This window comes from Gossypium arboreum, chromosome 7 (genome assembly GCF_025698485.1).
Source record: "Gossypium arboreum isolate Shixiya-1 chromosome 7, ASM2569848v2, whole genome shotgun sequence".
Lineage (NCBI taxonomy): Eukaryota > Viridiplantae > Streptophyta > Magnoliopsida > Malvales > Malvaceae > Gossypium > Gossypium arboreum.
This window is the reverse complement of record NC_069076.1, coordinates 62313539-62327995: the sequence shown is the minus strand read 5'-3', so window position 1 is coordinate 62327995 and position 14457 is coordinate 62313539. Positions and strand designations below refer to the sequence as shown.

Sequence of the window (14457 nt, the reverse complement as noted above, 5' to 3'; positions counted from 1 at the left end):
CAGCAATACATTCACATAGTTAAATGTATCATTTCATTAATGCACATTCACATAATCATACTTACTTCACCATCCCAACTCTTATGTTCATACACAAATAACGGCTTCATTAAGGCCGATAACTCGTTCCATCATAGGAGCGGATATTCACACGCTCTACTCCTAGCGCAAAAAGCACACACCGCACTTACCTTGTCATTGGGAAATTTCACAAGTGCATTAGCTGAAATTTTCCAGCAAGCTTATAATTTTCAAATCACATACCTTCGAGTTTAACCGGATGTTGCTACTCGATCAATCGCCTTCGGACATAGCCCGTTATGGTAACCCGCACCAAGGCCTACGGACTTAACCCGGATATCACGATTTGCACAAATGCCTTGGTCTTAGCCCGGATAGAATGACTCGCATACGAATGCCTTGGTCTTAGCCGGATGTAGCCACTAGCACAATTGCCTTCGGTCTTAACCCGTTATAATTTCCAGCATAATTGTCTTCGGCTTAGCCCGGATATCATTCAATTTCTCATGCACACATACATCAATAATCATTGGACATACATATTTATTTTCGTTACTAAGGCTCAAACACAATTATAATCACTAACATAATCGCCTTCGGGACTTAGCCCGGTATCATTCGAATACTCATACACACATAAATCAATAATCAATACATCCATATTTCATTCCACATAATTCAAGTAAGGTCACTTCTTGAGGACTTACCTCGGATGTTGTCGAACGGCTTTTACGGCTATTCGATTACTTTTTCCTTCCCTTGTCCAATTGTGGCCCTCTTAGCTCTTGAGCTAATTCAAACAAATTCAATTTATCAAAACCTCATTGTGCTAGCTTATGGCGAATATGACAAGGAATTTAAATGGTCATATGGCCACCCTTTAGCTTGAATACACAATGGTCATGCACATTTTATACTACATCAAGCAATTCAATACAATTTATTCGAGCATCAAGGAAAAGCTAAGGCCTTCAATAGGCTACCCAAGGCCGAATATACTTGTCCATGTTGAGGCCAATTATGCACTTAATACCACACAAAACAGCATGCATTTTACTAGTTAATGCTTTGCATATTGTAGCTCAAAACTTACAATATAGCATCAAGCACTCATGTGTGTGCTAGGCCGAATGTGCTTACAATTTCACAATTATTCTTCAACATCTTCTTCTTTAAACAAACTTATTCATCACTTCCTTCATAACCAAAACATCATGTGCAAACATATATATACATATATGAGCATGGCGAATTTCAAGGTGTCCATAGCCATCCAAAACACAAATTTTAACTAACATGCAAGAAGCATGAACCATGCTCATGAATGCATCATGGCGAATATGACAATCATGCTTTTCAACTTCAATCATGATAAAACAAAAGAAAGCTCAAAATCTTACTCAAGAGTAGACAATCCATCATTGCATGCATCATCATCAAGCTTCACACTTAGCATGCAATGGCTTTATCACCATAACAACTTTGGCCAAATACCATTTCCATGGCTTAACAAAGATTTGAGCCATGGCTAACATGCACATCAAGTTAGCAACCAAAACATGCATGAAACTCCTAACACAACCTCATACATACCTTAATCTTGATGCAAACTTAGCCAAATCTCCTTCTAGATCTCTTCCAAACCAAGCATGAAGCAAAAATCCTCCTTCTTCCTTAGTTTTGGCTCAAAGAAAGGATGAACAAAATTTTTTCTTTCCTTCTCTACAACTCACGGCAATGGGGGATTACCACACTCACACACATTTTTTTTCATTTTTTATCACCCATACACCTTTGTTTATTATTTCACCCTAATGCACCAACAAAACATGTTTCATGACATGTTTAGCCCATCCTCCTTGTCATGGCCGCCACCACCTATAAAGGGGAATTTGACATGCAAGTCCATTATTTTGCATGCATGCTTTAATTAGTCATCACACATTTCCCTATCATACTTTCAAAGTTCATTACTAAGTCCTTTCTTGTGGAATTCACCCTTATAACACTAAATCAATCATCATAAAATGTCATACATGAGCACACACATATTATAGGCATCAAAATAAATTTTTAATTATTTTTATGCCTCGGTTTTGTGGTCCCGAGACCACCTTCTGACTAGGGTCAATTTTGGGCTGTCACACTCATAAATATTGAACAACTGGATAACCAATACAAACTTGAAGATAACGCAGTTGGAGGGGCAAATTAGCTACATGAGCTTCATGAAAGTGGCAGAGTTGAAGGAGCAACCTAGCTAGAGCTACTTGAGGAAACAATAGAAGATGCCATGTTGCTTATAGTTGAACTCTGAGAACCAGTCTTCTTGTGAGCAACAGTTTTACGTTTTTCCTTTGGTTACTAATCCTTGAGAGGGATAGGACGTCTTTGATTTATTAGCTCACCCCTCAAAGAACTTAGACTTTGACTAATTAACTCCTTAATAGTCATATATAAAGTTGCTAAAGTGGTTGAACTAGAGGAGACTGATGCAGAAATAGTTTAGGCTGGAATTGAAACAAAAAAAATAAGTTGTTAGGGGAGTAGAGGTAAGTACAGTTGTCATGGTTGTTGAAGTAGAAAAACTACTCACAATAACAACCTCAGGGTTGGCAGAAGCATTCTCGTTGCCTCCCACATGTGAACCTTCACCTTTGCATAAATCCTTTGCACAACAAAAGAACAATTATTATAAAACTTCAACAAATAAATAAACAGTAGAAAACAACACACATTAGAACTCCTACTAGAAGACTAGTTAAGAGTTTCAAGTAGAACTTCATAGAAAATATCACAACCTAACCAAACATTCAAGGGACGAATCTTAGCCCCAAATTTCTTACTCTTGTTATTCATCTTTAATTTGGGTTCTTCATTTTGCTATAATAGTTTGCCCATTCAAATGCAAAAACCTACAAAAGTAAATGCAACAAATTAAAATGTTTGAAATAATACCTCTAACATTAGAGTCTATATTAGAGCTTGCATAAGATTCATTATCCATCACATCCCTACCTAATGGACTTTCTCTAACAAAGGGAAGAGAACAAACATTTTTCTTTCTCTTTTTATGGACCTCTAAAGTGGACCCCTCACTTTCTCTAAAAGGTTCTTGGGAAAGACTAATAATTTTGACTCCTTGAACAATCTTAGTAACCTTTGCAACCCTAGTCACTTTCGCAGCTTTAGTTTTTTTTTTATTTTTGTATCTTTTGAAACCTTTGCAATAATACCACTACTTTCTTCTTTAATTTTTGATAATCCCATTTTCACTCTAAAAAATAAAGCATAATAAGATAACCAATCTTTAGGTTCTTTATACAACCCTAGAAGAATTTATGTCGTTATGCTATAATCTCTATATTTCCAAGCTTTGTTATATGGCTTTACTCCATCGAGTTGAGTTTCACAAGAGTGTTGAAGTCCGCATCATCCCAACCATTAGGACTTTTTCCCATCAAATAAAACTGCCAAATGTTTCTCAAGTTGTGGACATGCTCGTATCTTATGGGTGGACTTATTTGCAACATCTTTAATTTGGCCTCCTCTGCTTCGTTCAATAGGAAACCTAAGTACTTTTTTCCACTAAAAGGTTTCACCTAATCTAAAGGGAAAGGAAATTCTCCATTACAACTTTTCTAGATCTTGATGTATTCATCTCTAATTAGACACATATTACTTGTGGCATTATCAATAACAACTTTCACCTTCTTCTAGTAGTAAACATCACGAACCCCTTTTAATTACTTTCACTGGTAGGAGTTACTATGCATATCCTTCAGAATACGTTCATAAAAGTTTCTTCTCTATGTAGTTGACAATCTAAGAAATACGCTATTAAAGTCCACCACGAAGAGCCCATCAACTACGTAGGAGCCACTCCACATGAGTTCAACATTTCAATAAAAAGCAGGTGTAGAGGTAAATGAAAACCTCCTTAAAATACATATAGAGGTAAAATAAACCAACTATTTCCCTTTTTTTTTGGTTTTTCTCTCGCCCAGCCGATATTTCCCCTTTATAATCTCAAATTTATATTTGAAATTATCAAAACATGTAATCTTTCTACACTTTAACAAGTTGTACATCTCCTCTATTGACATGGGGCACTTGAATTCTTCACTCTCAGTGAGAATACTAAACAGTCTCAGGACCATATTTCATTAAGGGTAAAATATAAAATTAAGAAAAATACATACAAAAGTAGATACATTAATTTGTGACCCCGCCATAAATCTGACAGACTTAAAACCTTCAATTATTTAAAATTTAAATTTAAAAAATAATCATATTTAAAAATAAAATAAAAACATCAATAAAATCCATAATACTTCAAAGCGAACCTCCCCACATCTTTACCACCTAAACCTATAGTGTGAGCTTCCCCAATAGGCTTGCGAAGATCATTTTATAACCTTTTCTCGCATGGAAGGAAATTATTATACCTTATGTAGTGGAACTTACAAACCTAACAATATGCCTTATGGACCTCACAGTATACCTTACGAACCTCATAGTGTAACCATAGAAAATCTGACACATGTCTCTCAATAGAGCTAGCAACACTACAAACCTTGGGTTAGTTTGCTAACTTCAACTTTGTGAACTTTGGAGTTAAGCGTCTTTAGTAAGATTATATGAGAACAATATGGTGGCCAAAAGTGATTGATTGCTGGTAGTCCTAAAATGTCTCATCCTAGGATGTAGCACCATTTTCACAATTAGGAGTATCAAATCAGACTACTGTGTCAGCAACCTCAGGACATGTAACTAAAACTATCTTCCACTATAAAAGGACAGTGTAAAAAACTCATGCACTCTCATGTACTTACTCATTCTTCTTCAATTCTCATATTCTCCTACAAAGGATATCCTTCCCAACCTCCACCCTACCTTCTTCTGTGTCACCACCGTCCTCCTCCCTTGTTCACCATTTTGGTTAACAAATCTCAAACCTATAGGTGTCATTTTTAGGCCAAACTAATCCCTACCACTTGAATTAAACTCAACTAGAACTCTTAATTAAAATCTTTATCTTTGGAACCCTAATTAATATGGAATCAAAATTAAAGAGGAACTCCACATTTAGCCAAGTTCTTCTTTGTTAAAATTTTTACTAGCTTTATAAATTACCATCATTTTCTTTTTCTCAAACAACCTAAAATCTACTTCCACCAAAGGCTAAATATACATTTGGGACACAAACTTGGTTTCAAGGTTCAAATTGGTACCTAAGGTTTTTTTTGGGTCCAATTAGGTACCTAAACTTGCCTCCAAAGTTCAATTTGACAAAAAAAACCTTAGGTACCAATTTGAACCTTAAACCAAGTTCAATTATCAAAATGTATATTTTCACTAGGTTTTTACTATATGCTAAACCTTTACTCTCATCTAAACCTTAAATAACATATAATAGCTCTATTGAGGCAAGAAGATCACGTAGCAAACTATGTCCACACCGTGGTAAAAGTTCTTTTTAAAATTATTATTATTAAATTTTAGTATTGTCTTTTATATTATAATGAGTAAATATATATTCTTTTCTTTTTCCAATTTTTACCATAATGAAGAGTAAATTGCACTAGCCAAACACAATAAGAACTTTTAGTAAACATAATATAAGTATTAGTTAATTCATAATAAAAGTTAAGTTGCTTGAATAATTAGATAAAGAGTTACTCTAAATATGGTTTGACCTCATCATAGTTTGTCAATATATACAATTACATCATTTCAAACTATTTTGGCAACAATAACTCATATTTTATTACTCTGAAATGAAAAAAAGCTTCTTGAAAAGCAAGTAAATTTGGATCATAGATTTATTTTCCTCCATAATGATATATATATTCTTGATTAAATTTTGTCTCAATCCAAGAAAGGTACATGAAACAAAAGGTTAAACATTTAGTAGAAATGTATGCCTCTTCTATCTGTCTATTTGCATGAACCTTATTATGTTTATATGTCTTGAGTTTACCTAAAATATATTATGTAAAAAATCATTACATTATTTTTATTTGATTAAAAACATAAAACTTAAAGGTATATGTAATATCCTAATTTTCGGTTTTGTCGTGATTCTTAATATTTTGGTAAAGTTTTTAAAATTAGGTATTTGGTTTTGAAATTCATAATTGGAGGGTGTAAATGGGCTTATGGAAGGCCCATGTGTTGGCCAAAACCCGGTAGTACTTGTGAATTTTGGACTTAAGAAGTTAGGGGATCTAGATAGGTGGCCTTATTAGAAATTGTGGGTAAAAAGTATCACAAAAGAGCCTCTGGTAAAGTGGCTAAGTGATGCCACTAGGGAGCTAAAAAGGTGGCGTGTAAGTGGTTGGGGGAAGACCTGGGTTCGATTCCCTGTGATGGCAAATGTGATGTTAATTTTTATGCTTTGAGCATGCAGGAGTTGTAGCTGAATGGAACTCTGTGGGAGAGAGTTTGAATCACCAAACGCATGGATTAAGGAGTGATAAGGAGAGATTTTAGGATTTGAAAGAGGGATTAGATTAGGCCGAATAGGGGGGATTAGGGAGAAGAAATCGGCTAGGGGGAATTTGAGGGTTGTATATTCGGCATTAGGCTATAGTTGTGCCGATTTTCCTCTGTTTGAACACCGTAGAACCATTCTTTTCTTTTTATTTTCTTCTCTAACCGAAACTGCCACCCTCTCCATTCATCTTTCTCTCTTTTCTTTTTCGAAACCAGTCCATTATTCCCTTTCGCTTCATCTACTACTCCGTTTCTTATCTTCACCTTTGCCGAAAAGCCGCAAAAGCTGAAACCTATGAAGCTTGGTTGTGCCGATTCCATTGTTGACCAGCAACCTTCTTTTCTCTTCACTTTTTGGTGGCCAATTCCTTCTTCTGTCGAACTCTAAGTGCTACAAAGGAAGACAGTGGTAAGTATTCGTACTCTAATCAATTCAGTAGTAACTGTTGACAAAAGCCGAAACCCTCCTATAGTTTAGGGAGGTTTCCGATTTGAGATTTAGGCCTTATTGGGCTTTTTCATTTGATTCTTATGGTTTGTATAGTGGAGTAGATAACGTTGGAGGAGCAACAAGGCTTGGGGTATCGATTTGGATAACTTGGGTCGAGCATCGGACTCGGTGAAGGTAGGTGATCTATGGCCATTAGGGGGTTCTTTGGCTGAATATGGCAAGGTGGATTTTAGGTTTGATAAGCATGATTTGTACACTAAGTATGGTGATGGTTAATTTTAGGTTGGCGTGGGGGACTTTGCTAGTGAACGTCACAAAACAGGTATGTAACGAACCCTCTTTCGTAGCTTAACTCGATATTTGCCGAAAAGCCGAAATGCCAAAATTCTGGCATTTCGAGGACTCGTGAGCATGCGAACGCTTATAGGTTAGTTAGATTCGCTAGGTTCGACGATCGGGATCATTGGAACAGGTAAGGGCACGATTTGGTGCACGATGGTAAGTTGGGCCTCGAGGGGATGAAATCGGACCCAATGAGCTTTCGGGCCCATTTGGGTAAATTTGGTAAAAATTGGAATCTAGTCAGATTGCACGTTAATACGGCTTAAGCCGTTATGGAAAATGGGCTAAATGGGCCTAGATGACTAATTCGGCTATGTAGGGCCCATTAGGGGTTTTTGGCCCAATAACTCGGTTTCGCTAAGAATGTGCTAGAATCGCTATCAAAACGCATGAAATTGTTAGTAACTGATAATGAACATGGAAAACCCTAATACTTGGTACAATTACCAAATTACCCTTATAATATGGAAATGACTATTTTGCCCCTAGGTAAAAATGACCATTCTACCCCTAGGGTTTAATTATGAGTTTAATGCATGAGATTTTGATGTATATATGATTTGATACGATATGCACATGATGTATTCATTTATGCATGGGTTGGGTTTATATGGATGGAGGAAGTGCAAAAGGGCTATGCCCCAGTTACTGAAAAGGGCTTTGCCCCAGTTACCGAAAAGGGCTTTGCCCCAGTTTACCGAAAAGGGCTTTTTCCCCAATTATTAAAAGAGGCTAGGCCTCCAGTTATATGATAAAGCAGCTATGCTGCCAGTGGAGAGTTTGGTTGGGTGGGTTGAGTTATTCCCCACATGGAGAGTTTGGTTGGTACGGGTGGAGAGTAGTGGTTAGTGGGTTGAGTAGTCTCCCCAAATGGGCTTGCATATGTTTATTGATGTTGCATGTATTATTGAAATGGGCTTATGGGCCATATTGTTACAGTAAGGGCTTCAGCCCAGTGATATAAATAATGAAAAGGCTTTGGCCTAGTGATATGAATAATGTAAAGGCTTCGGCCCAGTATATGCTGAGATTGAATTTGGGCTTAGGCCCAGCAGGCTGATATTGTTTTGGGCTTTGAAAAGGGCTTGTTGCACATTGAGTTTCCAAACTCACCCCTTTCCTTAACCTTGCAGGTGAGCCTTGATGTGGGGGCTTGGACCCGGAGGGGATTCAGAGTGGCCACGGTGATCGCTTTTGGGATGTGAAATAAGAGATTGGTTTTCTTTAGTTTACCTTATTTATTATTTATTTTTGGGTTGTAATAAGGCCATTTTAACTTTATTTTCTTTTCTGGGATTATTTTATTTTTTAATAACTTTAAACTGGTTGACAATAATTCAAATGGGCTAGACTTAGAATACGGTTTCAAAACGATACTTGCTTTCAAAATAACACAACTTCACGATCATTCAATTTATCAAAGATATCTACTCAAAGAGATTTCAACTCGTTATAACCAAATGTGGCAATGGTAGTGGGCATGTCTAGGATTGGATCCAATCGAAGAGCTTGGTACTTAAGCAGCCTTCATGGCTCACCTCCTCTGTTACGGATTCCTACCTACTGCCCAGCTTCTATTCACTTGGTTAAGCTTAACAAAAGATGGTTTTAAAGCGCTAAAATGAAACCTGGATTTTTAACTTCAATGTGGCACGTCGGATTTGGCCGTAACGTCTGGGCTGGGTTTGGGGTGTTATAGTATAAAAGAAAAAAAAACTTTTTAATAGGATACATTCATTGTTAGTATAGGTCACCCACGCATAACTTCATGAAACAAGTGTACAACAAAATGTACCATCATAAGAATAAATAGGGTATATATGGCATGCCATGAGGATTAGAGTAGGTGGCATGAATGAAGATATGATATGTTTCCTTACAACATAACACTTTGGTCCATTATTGAACACCATTCGACCATACCGAAATTTCAAGGTAATAAAGCTATTTTTCATACAATTTTTATAGATTTATGATAATGAGAGCTTGATTTAACTAGCTCATGGATCAATTTGTTCAAATTTTAAGTTTTTAACAAGTTTCAATTATAGAGGAATTGATGAATTAAGCTTGAAATTGATAGGTATTAAGCTTAGATCTTGAAAATGACTAGATTGTAAGGTTAATAAAGCTTGGTAGATAACTTTGTAACATAAGGGACCAAACTGAATAAATTAAAATCCTATCCTAAGATTATACCATGAATAGAAGGTATAGTTTCGCTAATGAAAGAATGTGAAATCAGATTTCGATCTGATGCTAGATATCGAAAAATATGCCTATCTCTAGTATAGGGACTAAATTGAATAAAATGCAAAATATGTTTGGCTTTTTATTTTAATGTGAATTGGATGAAATATGGTATTATTTATCTATTTAGTATTGAATGTAGCTAAGGACGATACCGGGTCGTTAAGAGGGAAAGGAAAGGTGAGAGTCACTAACGAGTAACTGTGATTCGGGTTTGTACTTTTATGATTCGAGTACAACATATATATGTAGAAATATATATCTATTGAATTATTGAATATAGCTAAAGACGACACTGGGTTGTCGAGAGGGAAAAGAAAGGCGAGAATCGCTGACGAGTAATTGCGATTCCAATTTGCACTTTTATGATTAGAGTACAATATATATACATATTAATATATATGCATGATTGTAGCATACTTGCTAATGAGGGAAGATGATTAAATGTCTCATGACTTGATTCATGATTGTTGATACTGAATATAGAGAATTGGACTGAAACGAATAAAATTCAAATAAGCATGATATAAATTGATAATTGTCTTATATTATGAATTGATGATAGAAATGGTATGGAATAATGTGTTGAATATGTGATGATAAGAATTTGATAATAATATGTCATATGAATTGATAATGAAATGAAATAAGATTAGGATAAGTGAAATGAATATGATATGTAATTTTATCATTGATACCCTATTAACCGTTCAAGTAGAGTCGAATATAGTTGGCATGCAATATGAGTAGATTGAGTATGGGTTTATGCACTTTGTGTGCCGAGATACGCTTTGTGCGCCAATATGCTTTATGTGTGTCAGTTTCCTTACTTTAGTTTATTCGATGATGCACTTCAGTGCTAGATTGGTGTGTTGGTTGGACAATCGGTGTATCTGCCAGAGTCAAATTAATAAGGATCATAAAACATAAGCTTGATAAATGATATTGAAATGATATGATATGAGGAAATGGAACAATATGTACATATATGTAATTCATGGTAGAGAAAGCATATAAAAGATTATATGAGCTAGTTAGAAACGAGTTCTGGGGGTCGAATCAAATATGAATGAGTCAATAGATTCTGGAAAGAGAATTGAACCGTAAATTGAAAGATCAATCGACAATGATTGAAAATGAAGATTGGGAATCGTATTTTTATATACATGTATATGAAACTTGAATGTATTATTTGTATACATACAAATATAAGACATGATATTGAATGTTTTAAATGGTTATATAATGAAATTGTATATGAAATTGGCATTTGTTGAATGATATGATATGGTAAATTTTATTGCAAAATGTTATGTAAAACCTCGATACCTGACCCGATTGTTAGGTCTAAGCTACAAGATGCGACATTCGTTGTTGGAGCAACTATGATAATTTATATTCAATTTACATACCATTAGACATTCAAACAAGAGTAACACATACATATAATATGATATGCAATCATTTTTGGGTCTTATACGAGCTTACAAAAGCTCTTTTACTAACTCAAGATCGAAATAGGACCAAATTATAAAGATTTCAAAGTATTGGGTTTTCGTTGCAACTTTGGGGGTTCCTCGTCGCGATGCAACTCATTGACTAGGTTTCGTCATGAAATTGAGAATACATAGTCGCGATGTAACTCTTTGATTGATCTCGTCATAAGATTGGGAATTTGTCGTCGCGACGTGACTGACTGTTTCCATAAGAACAAAATGGTACAAACTTTAGTATACCTGAAACAAGTTAAAACATCACAATTTTTAGCCATTTCCACGATAAGGCAATTTCATACATGCCAAAATACACCAATATCATGATTCAAGTTTACACTAGTCAACCACTTTCCAAAACAACCATTTATGATAGAAAATTGGTTCAAACGCTAGGTGCATGCCATATATAAACATTGCTGAGTCGGGGACCGCTTATTGGATGCTTGAATCACTTCTCGTAATCTCAAGGTTCACTTATACCTACGCATGAAGAAAGCAAACTGTACGCTAAGTGATAAAGCTTAGTGGTATTTTGTAAACGGAAAAATATATAAGATTTTTCCTATGTAATTTATCACCTTTTACTTAAAATTGTTGTTAAAACTAAGTAATTGTTTAATAAATTAATGAAATATGTGAAAATATGAAATTATGACATAAAAATTATTAAAATGTGATTTTATGCTTTATTATATATATTTCATGCAATAAATGGCTTATTTTATATTAATTTGAATATATTTTATTTTTATGACATAAAATGGGTCATGCATGATTAATTTAAATAATAAAATATAAAATTATATTTAATAATTCATTTTAAAATATTTCATTAATAATTTGGGTTTTAAATTAATTAATTAAATTGGATAAATTTTATTCTTTGGTCCTCTAACTTGTTGATTTATTCTGGATAGGTCTGATATCTTTGCTGGATTACAAAATTGTCCAAATTGGGGACCAAGTCAACCCAAAATTCGGCTGCACATGGCTGTCCATAAACCACTTTTTGGTTTAATTGCACAAGGTCCTTGAAGAGTTGTAGAAATTAGAGATTTAGCTGAAGATTTGCACTTGACTGAGTCTTAGTCCTGAGTTGTTGTGCCACTCAAATTGACCAAAAATCAAGCAAAATTCAGCTCAACTTCCTCCATTTACGGTCTGCCACCCATGGAAGATGCTTCAAAAGATGAAAACTCCTATTTTTAGTAAACTATCCCCCTTTCCTCACCTATAAATAAGACCTTATTCTCACATTTCTAATCATCCCTCATCCCTCATTCATCATTCTCTCTTCTCTCCAATTCCTCTTAGCCTTTTCCATTCCCCACGCCTAGCTCATCTCTTCATAAAGATTTTAGCAATTAAGCCTCTTAAAAAGCCCTTGGTCGGCCACCTTGGAGAGCCATCAGGAAAGGAGCAAAGTAAAGAAGCGAAGGAGCCTAGTCAATCAGAGTCTTGGGTAACAGTCAGTTTGATTTGGGTTTAATCTTTTCTTTCCTTAATTTAATCTAAAAATGTTTGCTATGTGTTCTTTGTTCTTGTTTACAGCATTGTTAGCTTAATTTTATTTAAGCTAGGATGATTGCTTTGATTAAATAATATTTATTTGATTCATGCTTATAATGTTTGTGCCTCAATCGATCATGTTTTCAATTAAAATCAAGTCCGTATTTCATTCAAACGTGATTGAAATGCACCTGAATTAGCTGAGCGATCCTAACCAGACGATGGCTAGTGGATGCATAGTTGAAATGTGTTTGCTCAATTTAGATCCTAAATCGATTAAATTGTAGGTTGAATAACAACTCTAACCAAGTTCTGTTATATGCATAGTTTTTAGATTTGTGTGATTAAACTGTTTCAAACCTAACACGTTCCTGTTTCGTCACACGAATACTAAGAAACCCCTAGTAAATAAGGATCAGTAAAATGATTATTTACTAAGTAAAGGGTTCAGAAAGGATCTAATGTGGTTTCCAAACTCATGAAAGAACGTGTTACCATGGAATGTTTTTTCGAATGTTATTAAGCATGTTGATAATAAGTTGAGTTTAGTTAAAGTAATTGTCTAGTTTATTTATGCTATAATTGTTTTAAATTGTGTTTAATTTTGTTAAAATCTATTTCATTCATATAGTTTGCATACTTAGGATAATTTGCATTAGGGATTATTCCATTTAGTTTAATATATTTTAATCATCACTTCTCAACTATGTTGTGTTTTATTTACCAAATTGTTAATATAATTTTACAAATTAGGTGATTTAGCACAAATACAATCCCTGTGGAGACAATAACTTGATACTTACTTATTACTTGATAACGACTGTGTACACTTGCACAAACCTACGTGCTACAAGTTTTTGGCCCCGTTGCCGGGGATTGTCAACTATTGTCAAAATCATTTCTTTTTGTGAAATTATTTACTTTCAATTTGATTTATTTCTAACATTACTAACTTATTCTTTTTAATTTTGTGATTTTCTTTTCAGGTGTTTATGAGGATAGATCGAATTATTGATTTACTCCTTGTAGACCCTGAAATTGAGTGAACTTTCAGACAAAGAAGACATGAACGAACAACTCAAAAATAAGTTGAGATGGACCTTGGAAATCAGAATTAAGACCAAGTTAATGAAGCCGATCATGTACGAAATCTTATCCTCATTGCCGATGATAGGGATTAATGCATCAGACAATATGCTATGCCACTTTTTAGTGAGTTAAATCCAGGAATTAAAAGGCCAGTTATTGAGGCAACCCAATTTGAATTGAAACTAGTGATGTTTTAAATGCGTCAAACAGTGGGCCAATTTAGTGGTATGCCCATAAAAGATCCATATCTCCACCTTCGATTGTTTGTGGAGGTGAGTGATTCATTCAAGATTGCCGGTGTGACTGAAGACGCACTGAGGCTGAAGTTGTTTTAGTTCTCATTGCGAGATTGAGCATGAGCATGGCTCAATTCATTGCCACCAAGTTCTATATCTAAATGGCAAGAATTAGCAGAGAGATTTTTGGTTAAATATTTCTTGCCGAGAAAAAAATGCTAAGTTAACGAATGAGGTCACTACTTTCCAACAATTGGATGACGAGTCTTTGTATGAGGCTTGGGAGCAATTAAAGGAGTTACTTCGTAAGTGTCCTCATCATGGGATTCCTCATTGTATCTAGTTGGATACATTCTATAATGGTCTCAATGCACATACAAGATTGATGGTAGATGTTTTTGCAAATGGTGCAGTTTTGTCTAAGTCTTATAATGAGGCTTATGAGATCATTGAGAGGATCGTGAGTAATAACTATCAACGGCCAACAAATTGAACAGCTTCAGGAAGACGTGTAGACGAAGTTCATGAAGTTGATGCCCTCACTTCGTTATCAACTCAGGTATCG

At 35.0% G+C, this 14457-nt stretch overlaps 1 non-coding gene across 1 annotated transcript; it reads right to left on the bottom strand.

Moving 5' to 3' along the window:
• Nucleotides 1–14112: 14112 nt before the first annotated feature.
• LOC128295973 (small nucleolar RNA R71) lies at nucleotides 14113–14219 on the bottom strand. Its single transcript, XR_008286520.1, has one exon. It is a non-coding gene; the product is annotated as a small nucleolar RNA R71 (small nucleolar RNA).
• Nucleotides 14220–14457: the final 238 nt, after the last annotated feature.